At 48.2% G+C, this 17,871-nt stretch overlaps 2 long non-coding RNA genes across 3 annotated transcripts in view; one reads left to right on the top strand and one right to left on the bottom strand.

Moving 5' to 3' along the window:
• The window catches only part of LOC137535961 (uncharacterized), a 154,352-nt gene extending 146,790 nt beyond the window's left edge, over positions 1-7,562 (bottom strand). The window contains exon 1 of the long non-coding RNA XR_011024490.1: positions 7,520-7,562. This is a non-coding gene — a long non-coding RNA (uncharacterized lncRNA). The remainder of the gene's footprint in view (positions 1-7,519) is intronic.
• Positions 7,563-7,604: 42 nt separating this feature from the next.
• LOC137535960 (uncharacterized) overlaps positions 7,605-17,871 on the top strand; it is a 376,361-nt gene continuing 366,094 nt past the window's right edge. Inside the window, exons 1-2 of one of the 2 annotated variants that reach the window (XR_011024488.1) lie at positions 7,605-7,690; positions 11,627-11,708. This is a non-coding gene — a long non-coding RNA (uncharacterized lncRNA). The remainder of the gene's footprint in view (positions 7,691-11,626; positions 11,709-17,871) is intronic. The other variant, XR_011024489.1, reaches the window with a different exon arrangement.

The raw sequence follows: 17,871 nt of genomic DNA, 5'->3' as shown, positions 1-17,871 counted from the left end.
GCTGCAACCCTTGGTCAGGAGGTTGCCTGGATACTTAAAAGATTCTAAGCATCTGTTGGCTAGTCTGGTGGACCTGGAGTGGGGTGCGGAGTGCAGTTGGCTCACTATTGATGTTAGGGCCCTGTACTCCTGCATCATTTGGCGCTGACAGCCTTACAGTATCACCTAGAGAGGTATTCCAACTTTTCTTCAGATCTCCGCATTTTCATCTCCGCTGCTTCCTTTTAACCCGCAACTATTTATTGTTCGATGGCGCCTTCTACCTCCAGAGATGTAGCGCCTCAATGGGCGCCAAGTTCTTCCTCTCCCTGGCTAATTTATACATGGGATGGTGGGAGGAATTTCACGTCTTTGAGGGTGGGGGGCGCCATCTGAACCAAGTTGGGTGGTATGGAAGGTTCATCAACGATATCTTGGTTGTTTGGAGAGCGGAATTGACGATGATAGCATCATTAATGGACCATCTCAACCACTTGCCGACCGCGCACTCATAACGCGCGTCGGCAAAGTGGCAGCTGCAGGACCAGCGATGCAGATCTGCCGGCTGCAGGCTAATCAATCAGGAAGCAGCCGCTCGCGCGAGCGGCTGCTTTCTGTCAATTCACGGCGGGGGGCTCCGTGAATAGCCTGCGGGCCGCCGATCGCGGCTCGCAGGCTAAATGTAAACACAAGCGGAAATAATCTGCTTTGTTTACATTTGTACAACACTGCTAACAGTAGCAGCGTTGTACCAGATCAGCGATCCCCGGCCAATCAGCGGCCGGGGATCGCTGTCACATGACAGGCAGGAGCCTGTTAGAGGCTGCACAGGACAGATCCGTTCCTGTGCAGCCTCTGATCTCTCGGGGAAGGGAGGGAGGAGAGGGAGAGGGGGAATCCTGCGGTGGAGGAGGCTTTGAGGTGCCCCCCCCCGCCAGCCACACGCAGGCAGGAGCGATCAGACCCCCCCCCAGCACATCATCCCCATAGTGGGGAAAAAAGGGGGGCGATCTGGTCGTTTTGCCTGGTGTTTGATCTGTGCTGGGGGCTGTAGAGCCCACCCAGTACAGATCTGCTAAAACAGCGCTGGTCCTTAAGGGGGGGTAAAGGCTGGGTCATCAAGTGGTTAACCTCTTCAGCGGTATGGACGAATATACACGTCCATCACCGCCGGAGGTCGCCGCTCAGGCCCTGCTGGGCCGATTTTAATGAGATAAAAAGCAGCACACGCAGCCGGCACTTTGCCAGCCGCGTGTGCTGCCTGATCGCCGCGAGCAGCGGCGAAAGAGGGTCCCCCCAGCCGCCCGAGCCCTGCGCAGCCGGAACAAAAGTTCCGGCCAGCGCTAAGGGCTGGATCGGAGGCGGCTGACGTCAGGATGTCGGCTGACGTCCATGACGTCACTCCGCTCGTCGCCATGGCGACGAGGAAAGCCAAACAAGGAAGGCTGCTCATTGCAGCCTTCCTTGTTACTTATGCTTGCCGGAGGCGATCAGAAGAACGCCTCCGGAGCGCCCTCTAGTGGGCTTTCATGCAGCCAACTGAAAGTTGGCTGCATGAAATAGATTTTTTTTTATTAAAAAAAAAACCCTCCCGCAGCCTCCCTGGCGATCTCAATAGAACGCCGGGGAGGTTAATGCCATTATATCTCCAAGCTAGAGATGCCCCTTAAGGTGGCCACTAATGATCCAATATTTTTCATCCAATCTTACCCAATCTATGTAGTAGAAGAGTAAACTCAGTGAATATATTGGGCTCTATTCTCAAAGACTTCCCGCATGCGGTAAAGTACATGCAGGAAGTTTGCGACCAAAACACCGTCAAGTTGACATTTTCAATGTTCCGCATGTTTTTTCCGCATGCGGGAAAAGTGCGGGATCAGAATGACGCTTCCGGAGCGCCCTCTAGTGGGCTTTCATGCAGCCAACTTTCAGTTGGCTGCATGAAACAGTTTTTTTTTTAATTAAAAAAAACCCCTCCCGCAGCCGCCCTGGCGATCTTAATAGAACACCAGGGAGGTTAATAACAACGTGTAATTTGGAGTTTACATATACTTGGTACCCCAATAGTATTGATTACTTGGATTTACCCTAACGGGGGATTTAGACTCAGGCAGGATTAAAACCAAAACCTACTGAAAGGAATGTGCTGGTAATTCTACTCTACGGGCCAGAAGTTGTCACCCTCCACACACCATCCGAGCAATTCCGGTGGGCGAATTCATCAGGGCGCGCCAGAATTGCTCGGATGAGACAGCTCTTGAACATGAGTTTCTCCTGGTTGAAGAGCGTTTGCTGGAGAGGAGATACCCAAAGTGGACTATTGTAGAGGGCAGAAAACGAGCAACATGAATCCCTAGGGATTAGTTGATACGCGGCAACACTGTAAATCGTGAACAGGGCAACAAGCCCATTTTCGTTACTACTTACAGCTCTGAATTTCAGAGCATTAAACAGGTCATTGCCAAGTATCTTCCAATCCTGGAGGGAGATAAGGATTTGCGGCCGTTGTAAAAAATGGTATAAGCTTTGCCAGGCGACGAGCCCCTACACTTGGTAGTTTCCTTTCCCCGAGTGCGTTTAGTTCAGGTACCACCTCTCATACCTGGTTGGCCACCAAAGGGTCATATAAATGTGCTGTCCCATCCTGTAATTACTGTGCACTACACAGGAAAACCCAATATGTAGAGTCTTTGACAAATGGACACAGGTCGCCAATGAAACATTTTATAAATTTTAATTCTAGAAATTTAATATATCTGGTGATCTGTGGCGTTTGCGCCTTACAATATGTGGGTTGTACTACAAGGCCTCTATAGGCTCGCATTTCTGAACACTATCTGGGAGCAGGATGGACCACGACTAATATATCTAATGTAGCTAAACATTACTGGACAGTCCATTAGGGTGATATCAGTGGCGTAGCAATGGGGATAGCAGCCATAGTGTTGCTATGGGGCCCCATTGCAGCCCTAAGTCACATGGGGCCTGCAACTGCCTGAGAGGACTTTTTTTTTTTTATTAAACTGCCCTGCCAGGCGTCCCCCTCCCTCACCTCGGCGGGCCCCCCTCCCTCACCTCGGCGGGCCCCCCCTCGTTTTACAAGCGGCGGGATGTGCGGCATATTCAGCAGGCTCCGGCGTGATAATCAGGCGCTAGCGGTCCAGCTGCCTCCGGGCTACGCTGTCTCCTCTGTATGCCGCGCGCACTGCTTCCTGGTTTATTGCGCGTGGCATACAGAGGAGACACCGTAGCCCAGGGGTAGCTGAACCTCTAGCGGCTGATTACCCCACTGGAGCCTGCTGAATATGCCGCACCTCCCTCTGCCGCTTGTAAAAGGAGGGGGGACCCCGGACCCCAGGTGAGGCAGGGGGGATAGGAGTCGGTCCCCTACCCCACTAAACCACCCGCCCAATCACCCACCCACCCAGCTGCCTAATCACCCACCCGCCTAATTAGCCACCCACCCAGCTGCCTAATTAGCCACCCAGCTGCCTAATTACCCACCCACCCAGCTGCCTAATTACCAGCACCCACCCAGCTGCCTAATTACCCACCCGCCTAATTACCCAACCACCCAGCTGCCTAATTACTCACCCACCCAGCTGCCTAATTACCAGCACAAAGCCCACCAACCCAGCTGCCTAATTACCCTCCAACCCAGCTGCCTAATTACCCACCAACCCAGCTGCCTAATTACCAGCACAAAGCCCACCCACCCAGCTGCCTAATTACCCACCCAGCCGCTTAATTATCCACCAACCCACCGAGCTGCCTAATCTTCCACCCACCCGCCTAATTACCCACCCAGCTGCCTAATTACCTACCCACCCAGCTGCCTAATTACCAGCACCCACCCGCCCGCCTAATTATCCACCCATCCAGCTGCCTAATTATCCACCCATCCAGCTGCCTAACCGCCCGCCTAACCGCCCGCCCACCCAGCCGCCTAACCGAGGCTAACTAACTGCCCACCCAGCTACCTAACTGCCTACCCTGCCACACAGCTACCTAACTGCCTACCCTGCCACCTATCTGCCTATCCTGCCACCCAGCTACCTAACTGCCTACCCTGTCACCTAGCTACCTACCCTGCTACCTAACTGCCTACCTGCCTACCCTGCCACCTAGCTACCTAACTGCCTACCCTCCCACCCAGCTACCTAACTGCCTACCCAGTGTAGTGCCTGCACCGCAAATAGTGTGCCAGCCTGCCCAACCACCCTCCCTCCAGGAAATTAATGTTAGCCCACTATAGACCTGGCTACATATACTGCATTTTGTGGGGAAATCTGGCGATAATCTGATTGCATTTTGTGGGAAAATCTGATGCCAATCTGGTTGCATTATTTTGGGAAATCTGCTGCCAATTTGGTTGCATTTTTGGGGGGAAATCTGCCGCCAATCTGGTTGCAATTTGTGGGGAAATCTGCCAACAATCTGGTTGCATTTTGTGGGGAAATCTGCCGACAATCTGGTTGCGTTTTGTGGGGAAATCAGATTTCCCCACAAAATGTTTGGGTGGGAGGTCCGTGGTCCGTGGGGTTGGAAGGTCGGGGGAGGGGGGTTGGGGGGGCATAATTTTTTTTGCTATGGGGCCCAGTCATTTCTAGCTACGCCCCTGGGTGATATGTCTGGTTTCTCTTTCCAGGGTATAGAGAGGATCTTTTTACCTATAAGAGGAGGGGACATACAAGGGATGATCCGCAAACGAGAAGCTTTCTGGATTTTTCGCCTGGGAACAAGGGTTCCTCATGGACTCAATGCTAGATGGGATTTGGCTTTAGTCACAGGTTAGGTGTAACCTTCTTGTCAGCATGCTCTAACCATTTCCTTTACCTTGGTCTACATTAGTGTTGATCGAACAGTGTTCACCACTGTTCGGGATTCGGCAAATTTTGTGGTGTTCGGGTTCTGCTCGAACCCATCCGAGCACCTCATGGTGCTCAGCCGAACAGTGGTGGGGGAGGGGTTTGGTGGGCGGCCGCCCAGCTGGAGGGGTAGAGGGCAGGACGGGGGTATTGGTCAAAGCGGCGGGGAGGGGGGGGGCGGGGGGTTGGATCTCCCCCTCCTCCCTCACCTGGGTCCCCCGACCTCCGCTCCCCTCCAGCTTTAAAAAGTTAAGTAGCATCGACTACTATTAAGAGGTAACGGACGGGGATCACTCACCTCTTTCGCGTTCCAGCGTGCGTTCCACTGACGTCACTTCCTGCAACGCCGCCCACTGTATTGTAAGTGGACGGCATTGCAGGAAGTGACGTCAGTGGAGCGCATGCTGGAACGCGGAAGAGGTGAGTGATCCCCGCCAGTTACCTCTTAATAGTAGCCGATGCTACTTACATTTTAAAGCTGGAGGGGAGCGGAGGTCGGGGGACCCAGGTGAGGGAGGGGAAGATCAGACCCCCCTCCCCACCGCTTTTCCCAATACCCCCGTCCTGCCCGCTACCCCCTCCAGCTCTGCGGCCCCCCACGGCTTGGGTCCCTATAGACTTTAATGGGGTTCGGTGTTCGGCCGAATATGCAGAACATCTGGATGATGTTCAGCCGAACCGACCCGAACCCGAACATCCAGGTGTTCGATCAACACTAGTCTACATCTTCTTTGTTGTAATCACGTTTTAGCATCTGTTTATCCATTGGAGTGACGATTTCAAGTATTGTTCATCTGAATTTTAGTATTGTACATTCTTGCTCCTTATGCATTTTATCTTTTTGGTCTGATTTTATTTGTGTATCATTATGTATGCAGGAGGTAACAAGTACTGGGAGGGGCCTTGGTTTGCAATTCCATGGTTTCCCTCCCCTTTGTGGGCGGCGTTTGCTCCGCCTGTGATTGTACTTTCCCCGTTTTTAAATCTGACACTGAGGGCTCGTTTCCACTATAACGAATCCGCATGCGTCCAACGAATGCGGATTCGCACATGTAATGCAAGTGGATGGGCCTGTTTCCACTGTAGCGTTGTTGAGGTGCGTTTTATTGCAGTGGTGAAAAAACGCACAAAAGAGCCGCAGAATTCGCCTGCGAGTGGAATGCATGCGAATCGCATGCAATGTATTTAATAGGGAAATCGCATGCGATTTCCCCATGCGTTTTTTGCCGCGAATTCGCATAGGTACCAATGTAAATTCACACAGGCAGTGACATAACTATGTAACATGGTTAAAATCGCATATACCCTCACCTATGCGAATTCGCGGCTAAAAACGCATGGGGAAATCGCATCCGCATGCGATTTCAGCAGCGGTGGAATTCAGGCGATTCCGCACCGCAATAGTGGAAACGAGCCCTGAGAGCTGTAAAACAGCTATGATCATGGACTTCGGTCCGAAACATGTCAGCTACCAGGTTTGACTGTATTGTGATATGTCCTAAATAAAGAGATGTGTGAAGACAGCTGCGGATCTTACCTTTGTTCTACTTTGATTGGGCCTGGCTGCCTGTGATCCTGCACTGTCTGCTACAGCACAGTAGAGCGGTTATTCTCGTTTTGTACAATGTTACATGTTGTTGCATTGCACCACCTATGTGACATTCACAGTACAACATTCCTATGCACTGCATTACCTCAAAACACGACAGGGAAGCATACTTTGCATTGGATATGTTTCATTGTATGCAGCACAATGCATGGATAACGTGCAGCGCATTCCTTTGCGTACCTGCTGTCACAGGGAACACAATGCCCACTGTGAATGTAGCTGGAAGGTTGGGGTTAGGGGTAGGTTTATACATCAAAAAGGAGCCCTGCCAATATAATTGTGCCAGAGATGTGATGCGAAAATAACAGGCTGAATGGCTAGTGCTCAATATGCTGGCTGGATTTCCTGATATGTTTATTCATAATTGTATTTGCCCAAAATAGTTCAAAACTGGTTTGCTAATAATGATTTCACTAGGCGCTCGATGAGATGCAAATTATTCTGAGTTGATGCAGGATAATGTACATTTTTAATGCAAATTTATTCCACTGGGAAATGAACATCCTGACAAGGTGGAATTCAACTCATTCCTTGTCATGCTGTGTCACACTGCAAATACGATTTGTGATTCCGATTTTCCCTGGATGCTAGCAAAAGAAAAACGCAGAAAAAAAAATACAGCATGCAGTAACTATTAAAAATTGATATTGCATGTAAAATCGCATCGGAATCGCATGTAGTGTGCAAGAGGCCTAAACTTGCTTTAAAAGTTGATTGCATATACTTAAATCAACTCAGAATTATTTCCACTCACTCAACGACCATCCATAGATTTGACCACAAAACAGGATGTTGTTGTCATAAACATCCTACCAGAATCCACTTCCCCCCCCCTCTTTCTCACCATACACTGTCTGAAACGTCGAAAGCGCGTTAACAAGAAATGGCATGAATGTGCTCAGTGTTACCAATGACATCTCTCTCAGGCTGCCTCATACAAACCTCAAAAGCAGCTTCCAAACTTCTTCTTCGAACATTTTAGGAGTCCTTTGCCTTCATTGGAATATTACTGACGTACATATAAAATACATTAGTGTAAACTGTCCACTTATAAACTACTTACCAAGTAGCCGTCTTCACTTTCCTCAGCTACAATTCCTGACGTGACGCAGGCTGAAGACCATGCAGAGCTGTAGGAAGCACTGCTCGCCAGCAGGTGGAGCTGCTTACTCTAGGTTGTAAGTTGCAGCGTTGATTACTGCAGGTGGTTAGAATGCTGGCTGGGCTTCACGAGGTAATGCTAAACGAATTTTTATTGGTGTGTTTATAATCTATTGAAAATATTTATTTTTATTATCAGCCCACGCTGTCCAAAATCTCTTTCCAAACGATGACGTTGATAAACAACCATAGGAGGCTGCTGTAAACATCATTTTGTGATGACATTTGCCTTGAATCTTTGAGCTGTGACCTTAAAATGGACTGCTCACTTTTTTTATTCTACAAAAATAAATGGAAAGTCAAAACGTTGAAAAGGGCTAATAAGGTTCAGGAAGGTGATGTTTACATTAGTCATTCAGCAGTTTATAAATCTGACTAGCCCTGTGACAAAACACCAAACCAATTCTGGCTCTGCTTAGGCCTCTTTTTTAGATGAGAGGCTGAACTCCATGCTTGCCAAGCAGTTCTGTGTCTCCCACCAATGCAGTTTGGGTGCAATTTAAAGGACAACTGAAGAGAGAGGTATATGGAGGCTGCCATGTTTATTTCCTTTTAAGCAATACCAGTTGCCTGGCAGCTCTGCTGATCCTCTGCCTCTAATACTATTAGCCATAGCCCCTGAACAAGCATGCAGCAGATCAGGTGTTTCAGACTTTAACCTCCTTAGCTGTATGGACGACTATATACGTCCATCACCGCCGGAGGTCGCCGCTCAGGCCCTGCTGTGCCGATTCTTGTGAAATAAAAAGCAGCACACGCAGCCGGCACTTTGCCAGCCGCGTGTGCTGCCTGATCGCCGCCACTCTGCAGCGATCTGCCGCGAGCAGCGGCAAAAGAGGGTCCCCCCAGCCGCCCGGCCCTGCGCAGCCGGAACAAAAATTCCGGCCAGCGCTAAGGGCTGGATTGGAGGCGGCTGACGTCCATGACGTCACTCCGCTCGTCGCTATTGCGACGAGGTAAGCAAAACAAGGAAGGCTGCTCATTGCGGCCTTCCTTGTTTATTCTGGTCACCGGAGGCGATCAGAATGGTGCTTCCGGAGCGCCCTCTAGTGGGCTTTCATGCAGCCAACTTTCAGTTGGCTGCATGAAACAGTTTTTTTTTTATTTAAAAAAAACCCTCCCGCAGCCGCCCTGGCGATCTTAATAGAACGCCAGGGAGGTTAAAGTCAGATCTGACAAGACTAGCTGCATGCTTCTTTCTGGTGTTATTCAGGTACTACTGCAAAGAAATAGACCAGCAGGGCTGCCAGGCAACTGGTATTGATTAAAAGGAACTACATATGGCAACCTCTGCATACCTCTTACTTCAGTTCCCCTTTAAAGAGACTCTGAAGTCTCCCTAAAATAAGGTTTTTATTTCAAAGACCTCATTACCGTTATAGTCCCTCTTAAAAAGCCACATCCCCACGGCTGAAAACCCCCTCGATCACCCAAAATTCACGGGGTACACGGCAGGCAAAATCCACAACTTTCTTGGTCGTGGATTTTGTTGCCGCCTCTGTGCATCAATCAGCACGTATCTCCGCCTCTCCCCTGCCCCTCTGAAAGAAGACTAAGAGGGGCGGGGGAGAGGCGGCGAGCCACGCTGATTGATGCGCATAGAGGCAGAGCTGCACTGCCTCTATGCAGAAGGAGCCCGCCGTGCACCTCTGTGAATTTGGGGTGATCGAGGGGGTTTTCAGCCATGGAGATGCAGCGTTTTAAAGAGACTCCGTAACAAAAATTGCATCCTGTTTTTTATCATCCTACATGTTCCAAAAGCTATTCTAATGTGTTCTGGCTAACTGCAGCACTTTCTACTATGACAGTCTCTGTAATAAATCAACTTATCTCTCTCTTGTCAGACTTGTCGGCCTGTGTCTGGAAGGCTGCCAAGTTCTTCAGTGTTGTGGTTCTGCTATGAACTCACCCTTTCTGGCCCCTCTATGCACACTGCCTGTGTGTTATTTAGATAAGAGAGAAGAGAGAAGCTGCTCTAATCAGCTGGATAAATCGTCCTCTGAGCTGGCTGGGCTTTCACATACTGAGGAATTACAAACAAGGGCAAAGCTGTTTGCAGGAAGAAAAGAGCAGCCTGAAACTTCAGTGCATGGGGGAAAGAAACACACAAATGATCTCTTGAGATTCAAAAGGAATGCTGTATACAGCCTGCTTATGTATGGATGTATTTTCTATGTGTGGACATACTGTACATCAACCTACTTCCTGTTTTGGTGGCCATTTTGTTTGTTTACAAACAAACTTTTTAAAACTGTTTTTAACCACTTTTAATGCGGCGAGGAGCGGCGAAATTGTGACAGAGGGTAATAGGAGATGTCCCCTAACGCACTGGTATGTTTACTTTTGAGCGATTTTAACAATACAGATTCTCTTTAAGAGGGACTAATATGGTAATGAGGTTTTTAAAATAAAAACCTCATTTTAGGGAGACTTCAGAGTCTCTTTAAAGGCAGCCACATTGCAGCATTTGTAACACCACGCATGTCAACCGCTGACACTCGGTGGTGTTAGCCAGCAGCAAAAAAAAAACGCAACATGTGAAGTCTGAGTCAGGCTCCCTGCACACTGCAAATCCGATTTGTGATTCTGACTTTCCCTGGATGCTATCAAAAGTACCGATTGGAAATTGGAATCGCATGTGAAAAATGAATAAAAATCGGAATCGCATGTAGTGTGCAGGGAGCCTAAGGCCTCTATCTGTGACTCTATGTGGGCGGGGGGTGTCTGTCTATCGTATATTGAGCACTAACAAGTTCCCCTGCTGGTAAGGTATGGATAGGGATGGATAAGCTACACCTATAATTTATAATAAGCTAGATATAAAAGTCTGCCCATTGAAAAACGGGCGCTAGGCCTCGGACGCGACATATGTGCACAAGTTTGCAGCCTGCACCACTGTGTGCACATACCTGCCCATCCTCTGCTCTCTGCAGTCTGTCAGCGTGCTGCGATAGTCACAACTCATGGACGCAGTGAGGGCTGGTGCACACCGAGCGGCTTTTTCAGCGTTTCTGCAGCCGCTTGCGGCTGCGGATACGCTTGGTCAATGTATCTCAATGGGGTGGTGCACACCAGAGCGGGAGGCGTTTTGCTGAAACTCATACTCCCGGGGTGAGGCATTTTTTGGATTGCGGATGCGTTTCTGCCTCAATGTTAAGTATAGGAAAACGCAAACCGCTCTGAAAAACGCCTGTTCAGAGCGGTTTTGCCAGCGTTTTTGTTACAGAAGCTGTTCAGTAACAGCTTTACTGTGACAATATATGAAATCTACTACACCAAAACCGCTACACAAAACCGCAAAACGCTAGCTGAAACGCTACAGAAAAAGAAGAAAAAGCGTTTAAAAATCTGCTAGCGGTTTTTGGTGTGCTCCAGACCTGGCCGGGAATTTATTACATAGAGATAAGTGAGATGCACACTTTCTAAGTTGATTACAAGTTGCGCTGCAGACTTCATGTAGCTTGGGTTTGCGCCAATCAAAAGATTGCATTCTGCTGTTCTAATTTTTAAAATAACATGCCAATTTAAAATTGCCCTCTAAGGCCTAGTGCACACCAGAGCGGTTCTGCTGCAGTTTGCGATCTGCTTGCTGGTGCGGATCCGCTAGGGTAATGTATTTCAATGGGCTGGTGCACACCAGAGCGGGAGGCGTTTTGCAGAAACGAATACTCCCGGGCTGCTGCAGATTTTGGATTGCGGATGCGTTTCTGCCTCAATGTTAAGTATAGGAAAAACGCAAACCGCTCTGAAAAACAGCAGTTCAGAGCGGTTTTGCAGGCGTTTTTTGTTACAGTAGCTGTTCAGTAACAGTTTTACTGTAACAATACATCGCAGGGAGGCTGGATGGATCAGGAGACTGGATGCCATGGGGAGGGCAGGTTTAAACAGAGAATATGATCTATGCTTTTGTATCTAGGTGGTGTCATTTATTAAGCCTGTTCATGTCTATGTATTTGAAGTTTTATGCTCTTTTCTTTTTTCTTATCATGTTTTATCTTTGTTTTTATAGGTGCTCCTGGCAGCTTACAATATCTGGCAGCTCACACTGTGGTGGTGCGGCGGGATTCCGAATGCAGCGTACGGAGATGGGTGTGAGTATGATAGCGGCGTTTTATTGTTTATATTTGTTATGGTAGCTATGGCTACGTTTCTTCTGCCGCTCCACCCACCGTCCCTACGCTGTTATACGGCTCTGGCCGCATTGGTTGGCAACAGGGAGCGGTGATTGGCCTGCTTTGGGTCATGTGACTATGACATCACTTCCGGGATACACGGAGGATGTCAGCGGGGACATGAGCGTCCTGGAGCCTGTGATGCGGCCATGGTAGCGGCGGTTTTTGCGCTGTGCCCCCATAGGTGAGCTGCCATTTAAAATCCTGCATTCTGATTGGTGTTTTAGACATTTTATATGTTCTCCATCAGGTCCGTTTTTGTGTGCTGCTGGGATTGGTTATGGGATTGTGAGGGGTGTGTCTATTTCTATTTCCTATATATTTGGCATATGCACTGTGTTTTATTGTATTTTGTCTGCAACTTGACAAAGGCCTTGTTATGGCCGAAACAGCAGTCTGTCGTTGCGATTGGATGGCAGAATAAAGTGATTAAGCTATAATACTTCGTGTGGTGCCGGTTTCTGAGGATACTCACTGTAACAATACATGAAATCTACTACACCAAAAACGCTTCACAAAACCGCAAAATGCTAGCTGAAACGCTACAGAAAAATAAAAAAAAGCGTTTCAAAATCTGCTAGCATTTTGCGGATCTGCTAGCGGTTTTTGGTGTGCACCAGGCCTAACTGATCATCTCTAACCATAAAGTGATTACAATGGTCTCCATTTTCAATTAGTTACTGTATGCAGTAACAAAATGTTGGGAAATTACTGACTATTGTACGACCATGTTCACATTCACAATGTTTTCTGTCTGAAATTCCCATTTGCGGAAAAAGTGCTGCAAATTCTGCAAAAAAAAAAGTCATTCATAATGAAAAAGAGTGCATTGTTTCATCATTGACTAACACTGCCATGTTACTGCACTATTTTACCAAACTTTACTCACAATTTTTTGTGAATGTGAAAAAAAAAAAACAGTTACCGCTGTTGATAATTTTTGATTACGGTAGGTGCACACATAATATAACATGAAAGGCAGCGGTTTATGTCATGTTCCATTTTATGTTGTGTGTTTTACTTCAGCCCATAGACTTCCATTAACAGAAAAAACACAGCGTTTTCCGCAACACTAACTTTCTGCTAAGTGTGCACCTAGGCTGACACATTTCTTTACCGGACACAGTATTGTGAACAGAGGCTAAGAAGGCAGATTTTTCAGGAAGGGTCAAAGAAAATACCTGGAGGTGTCGCTCTGGGCCGCCACTACGATCTCAACTGGTAATTGCTTGTTCTGGGCCATTGCCAAACATTTGCTCCATATCTGTTTGTCCCTGTCTTGATAAATTAGCCCTACTGACCCTAAGGGTACATACACACATCAGACTAAAATGAAAGATCACAGACCAATCTTACCACCCTTCATGTAGTATGAGAGCCATACTCTACACAGTCTTTTCTATGGAGCTGAACTCAACATCAGAAAAAAATCTTTGCAAGATGCTGCTAGTGTTGGGCGAACACCTGGATGTTCGGGTTCGGGAAAGTTCGCCGAACATGGCCGCAATGTTCGGCATGTTCGGGCCGAACCCCGAACTCCCCGAACATCCCGCTTTTGGGGGCCCTATGGGGTCGCAGGCATAAGGGGGGAGCATGCCCCAATCGCGGGGGGGGGTCGGAAATTCCCCCCACCCCCTCCGCTAGCGCTCCCCCCTCTGCCCGCTTCCCCATTCACCGTACTACTGCTGATCCGCCCACTGCCCGGCCTCCCTCAACGCGTCACTCTCCGGACTCCTCCTCCTCCTCAGTCTCTCCATAGTGCCGCCCACTGCCAGTCACCCACTACCGGCCGCACAGGTACAGTTTCACTTCCTAACTTTTGAATGGGGAAGCGGGCAGAGGGGGGAGCGCTAGCGGAGGGGGTGGGGGGAATTTCCGACCCCCCCCCCCGCGATCGGGGCATGCTCCCCCCTTATGCCTGCGACCCCATAGGGGGCCAGTATTCGGGCGAACAGGGCCCTGTTCGTGCCGAACAGGGGCCCTGTTCGGCCAGGCAATGAGCCGTTCGGGCGAACCCGAACAGTTTGGCCGAACACCACCAGGTGTTCGGCCGAACGCGAACATCACCCGAACAGGGTGATGTTCTGCAGAACCCGAACAGTGGGGAACACTGTTCGCCCAACACTAGATGCTGCACACACAGATGCTGTACAGACACAAAAGATCAGTATCTGCAAAAGATCTGTTCCTGCCAAAAATCCATTCCTGCAAATTGCAATGGTAGTCTATGAGATCTGCAGATCATCATACATACATGATTTAACTGACATTCATCTGCAGATCAAGCAATCTGAAAATCCATCCTGGTGGATCTGATCTGCAGATGAATGTCAGTTAAATCATGTGTGTGGGCTGGTGCACACCAAAACCCGCTAGCAGATCCGCAAAATGCTAGCAGATTTTTAAACGCTTTTTTTTATTTTTATGAGGCGTTTTGCGGATTGCTGCTGCGGTTTTCAGTATAGTAGATTTCATATATTGTTACAGTAAAGCTGTTACTGAACAGCTTCTGTAACAAAAGCGCCTGCAAAACCGCTCTGAAGTGCCGTTTTTCAGAGCGGTTTGCGTTTTTCCTATACTTAACATTGAGGCAGAAACGCATCCGAAATCCAAAAAATGCCTCACCCAGGCATTTTTCGTTTCTGCAAAACGCCTGCCGCTCTGGTGTGCACCACCCCATTGAGATACATTGACCAAGCAGATCCGCAGCCGCAAGCGGATCTGAAAACGCCCAAAAAGCCGCTCGGTGTGCACCAGCCCTGTATGATGATCTGCAGATCTCATGGACTATCATTGCAATTTGCAGGAATGGATTTTTGGCAGGAACAGATCTTTTGCAGATACTGATCTTTTGTGTCTGTACAGCATCTGTGTGTGCAGCATCTTGCAAAGATTTTTTTCTGATGTTGAGTTCAGCTCCATAGAAAAGACTGTGTAGAGTATGGCTCTCATACTACATGAAGGGTGGTAAGATTGGTCTGTGATCTTTCATTTTAGTCTGATGTGTGTATGTACCCTAAGCCTCCTTTCACACATGCAATTGACCTGTCAGCTGCTCTCCTGCACTGGCTGGACACTTGTTAATGCTCAGTACCAAAGCTAGACAAGAGGCCTCACACATGGAGTGAGATCTGTGGCCGCGCTCAGACTCGACATGTCGCGGTCCTCTACCGCCAGGTAACACGTGGTGTTACAACCGCTGCACTCGGGCTGCATTTAAATTGCACTGGCGGGCAGCAGACAGGAAACTAAACTGCTTGGGAAGTGCGCAGTTCAGCCTCTGGTCTGAAAAAGGCCTTACTTGTAGAAATGTGCACAAAATTTGACTTTCAGCGAACGTTTTTGCTTCATAGGGATGAGTGTATATCTAGGATTACACTGAATGCGCTGTGTCAGTATCTCCGTTACAGCGCAAATACTGTGGCTTTTTTGAATGGAATTTCAGTGCACCTGAAAAAAGGGCATGCATAGCAGAAGATAAGCATGCTACAGTAAAGTTCCCGGCACTGGTGGGGATTGCCTGATGCCGGATATATGTGCTTGCCGATTGCTTAAGCAACCGGCCGAAATAGCACAAACCTACCCCCCCCCCCCCCCCAAAAAAAAACCTCACGGAGGCTGCCGTGATGCCTGCCAGTCTCCCTCTATCTCCCTGCGGGCTCGGAGTGGCTTTCCGGCTTCCCCAGTGCACGGAAGCCGGAGCGTCAGCTGACCCGCATTAGGTCATGTGAAACTTTGCCTTCCGTACACTGATGTTGGAAGCCACTCGGATCCCGTGGGGAGATTGAGGGAGACTGGCAGGCATCGCTGCAGCCTCGGTAAGTATTTTACAGCCTGCCAGCACCCACAGAAAGCCCCCCCCCCCCCCCCCCCAACGGAGGTCCCAGTTATCCCTCAGGCATGGCAGTTAGTTCAGACTCCCAGTTGCCTGAATTCCGGATAACAAGGACTTTGCTGTACAAGCTTAGCAGAGGTGCTGTGGTCGATTGCATAACAATCGCGTTGTAATGAATCTGAACTGGAGACTGGACTAGACTTTAATACAAAGCCTGCATGCAGCGAGTTAGAATACGCAATTCATTACAAAGCTGTACTGTGAACAGGCCCATAGAATTGTACGGGCAGGGAGTTGGCATACAGAATTATTCTGCAGCGCAAATGAGCTCTGTGAGATACCAAGAGGAGACTATTAAAGCTGGAACCCACTTGGGCAATTTTGGCAGCGTTTTGGGTTCGGCAAAAATTGCTTGCGATTCCCAAAAACACTTTGTCAGTGAAAGTGAGTGGTGAGGGACCCACTAGTGTGATTGTGATGAGGGCTAATCACAATCACAGGACATGTAGCATTTTGAGCACGTTTGCGCTTAATACTAAGTATATAAGCGCCTGCAAAATCGCCTTTCAAAGAGATTTTGCAGTGCTTCAGGGAGCCAAGCGATTGCGATTTAAATAAACTTTATAATACCAGATAACTGGCTTGTGTCCGTAGCCCTGTCCCCTAAAGGAAGAGGTCACAGGCGCTTCTCTGATTGGTCCTAGAGAATCACCTATGACCTTTTCCTTTAGTGAGCGGGGCTACAGACGGAAGCCAGACATCCGACACCCGGTAAGTATAGAAAAGTTTATTTAATTAAAGTGAATTGGAAGCGCTGTACAGGTTACTGTACAGCTCTTCTAAGCATTGGGGGAATTGCGATTGCAATCACACTAAGAATTGCTGCACACAGTACTGCGGCGATTTTAACCTCTTGCCAACTGCTACACACCAATTGGCGTAAGCAGTGCGGCAGCCCCAGGACTGCTCCATGCTGATTGGCTGGGAATAGGCTTTTCATTAGAGCACGTGCGCTGATGCCCATGCATCTCCGCTCTGATGATGGAGCTCCGCCGTCTAATACTTATGTACAGCGCTGCGTTCTAAGGCAGCGCTCTACTGGGGACAGCCGTGTGACACAGAGGAAGGGGAATTAGAGTGATAAAGAAAAAAGCAAAATTTAATGAAAAAAAAAAAATTACAAAAAATAAACACACCTGGCGGCGATCTGACCCCCACCAACAGAGAGCTCTGTTGGTGGGGAGAAAGGGGGGGGGGGAGAGAGAATCACTTATGTGCTGAGTTGTGTGGCCCCGCAGTGAGGCCTTAAAGCTACAGTGGCCTATTTAGTGGAAAAAGGCCTGGTCACTAGGGGGGTTTGAAGAGGCTGTGAAGCAAATACATTTTGCCTTTTTTACCTTGTAATTCACTTCAGGAGTCTCAGCAGGTGTAAACCGCCACAAAACCAGGGCTTTACACCCCCCCAAATTCCTGGGGGGCAATCCGGGCAGTGCTTCTAGAGATGAGCGTAATGACCTAATTACGATTTTGCGAAATTTCGCGTAATTAGTGTAATTACGATTATGGCCGTAAGTACATAATCGTAATGAAGAAGGATTTCGCGAAATTTCGCGTAAGCGTAATTTTCGCGTAATTTTCGCATTACAGTCGTATCATGCCGTAATTTCGCATTAAACGCTACCGTAATTTCGCGTTAAACCGTAACGCTCCGTATAATATAAAAAAGCCGCCGACTTTAAGGGTTAATAGCAAAGCCCCCTTAAATGCTAAGAGCCTCAAATTTGGAGAATATATTAAGGAGATCAGGAGGAATAAGAGGAAAAAAATTTTTTTCAAAAAGACCTTATAGTTTTTGAGAAAATCGATGTTAAAGTTTCAAAGGAAAAATGTAAACATTTAAAAACCCGCCGACTTTAACGGTTAATAGCAAAGCCTGCTTAAAGTTTAGGAACACCAAATTCCCAGGGTATATTAAGGGGATCAGTGGGAATAAGAGGAAAAAAAATTTTTTCAAAAAGACCTTACAGTTTTTGAGAAAATCGATTTTTAAGTTTCAAGGGCGAAAATGTCTTTTAAATGCGGAAAATGTCAGTTTTTTTTGCACAGGTAACAATAGTGTATTATTTTCATAGATTCCCCCAAGTGGGAAGAGTTTTACTTACTTCGTTCTGAGTGTGGGAAATATAAAAAAAAAACGACGTGGGGTCCCCCCTCCCAGACCTCTTTAACCCCTTGTCCCCCATGCAG

Source organism: Hyperolius riggenbachi, chromosome 10 (assembly GCF_040937935.1).
Source record: "Hyperolius riggenbachi isolate aHypRig1 chromosome 10, aHypRig1.pri, whole genome shotgun sequence".
Lineage (NCBI taxonomy): Eukaryota > Metazoa > Chordata > Amphibia > Anura > Hyperoliidae > Hyperolius > Hyperolius riggenbachi.
The sequence above is the reverse complement of the archived record's forward strand: the minus strand, read 5'-3'. Positions and strand labels throughout refer to the sequence as shown.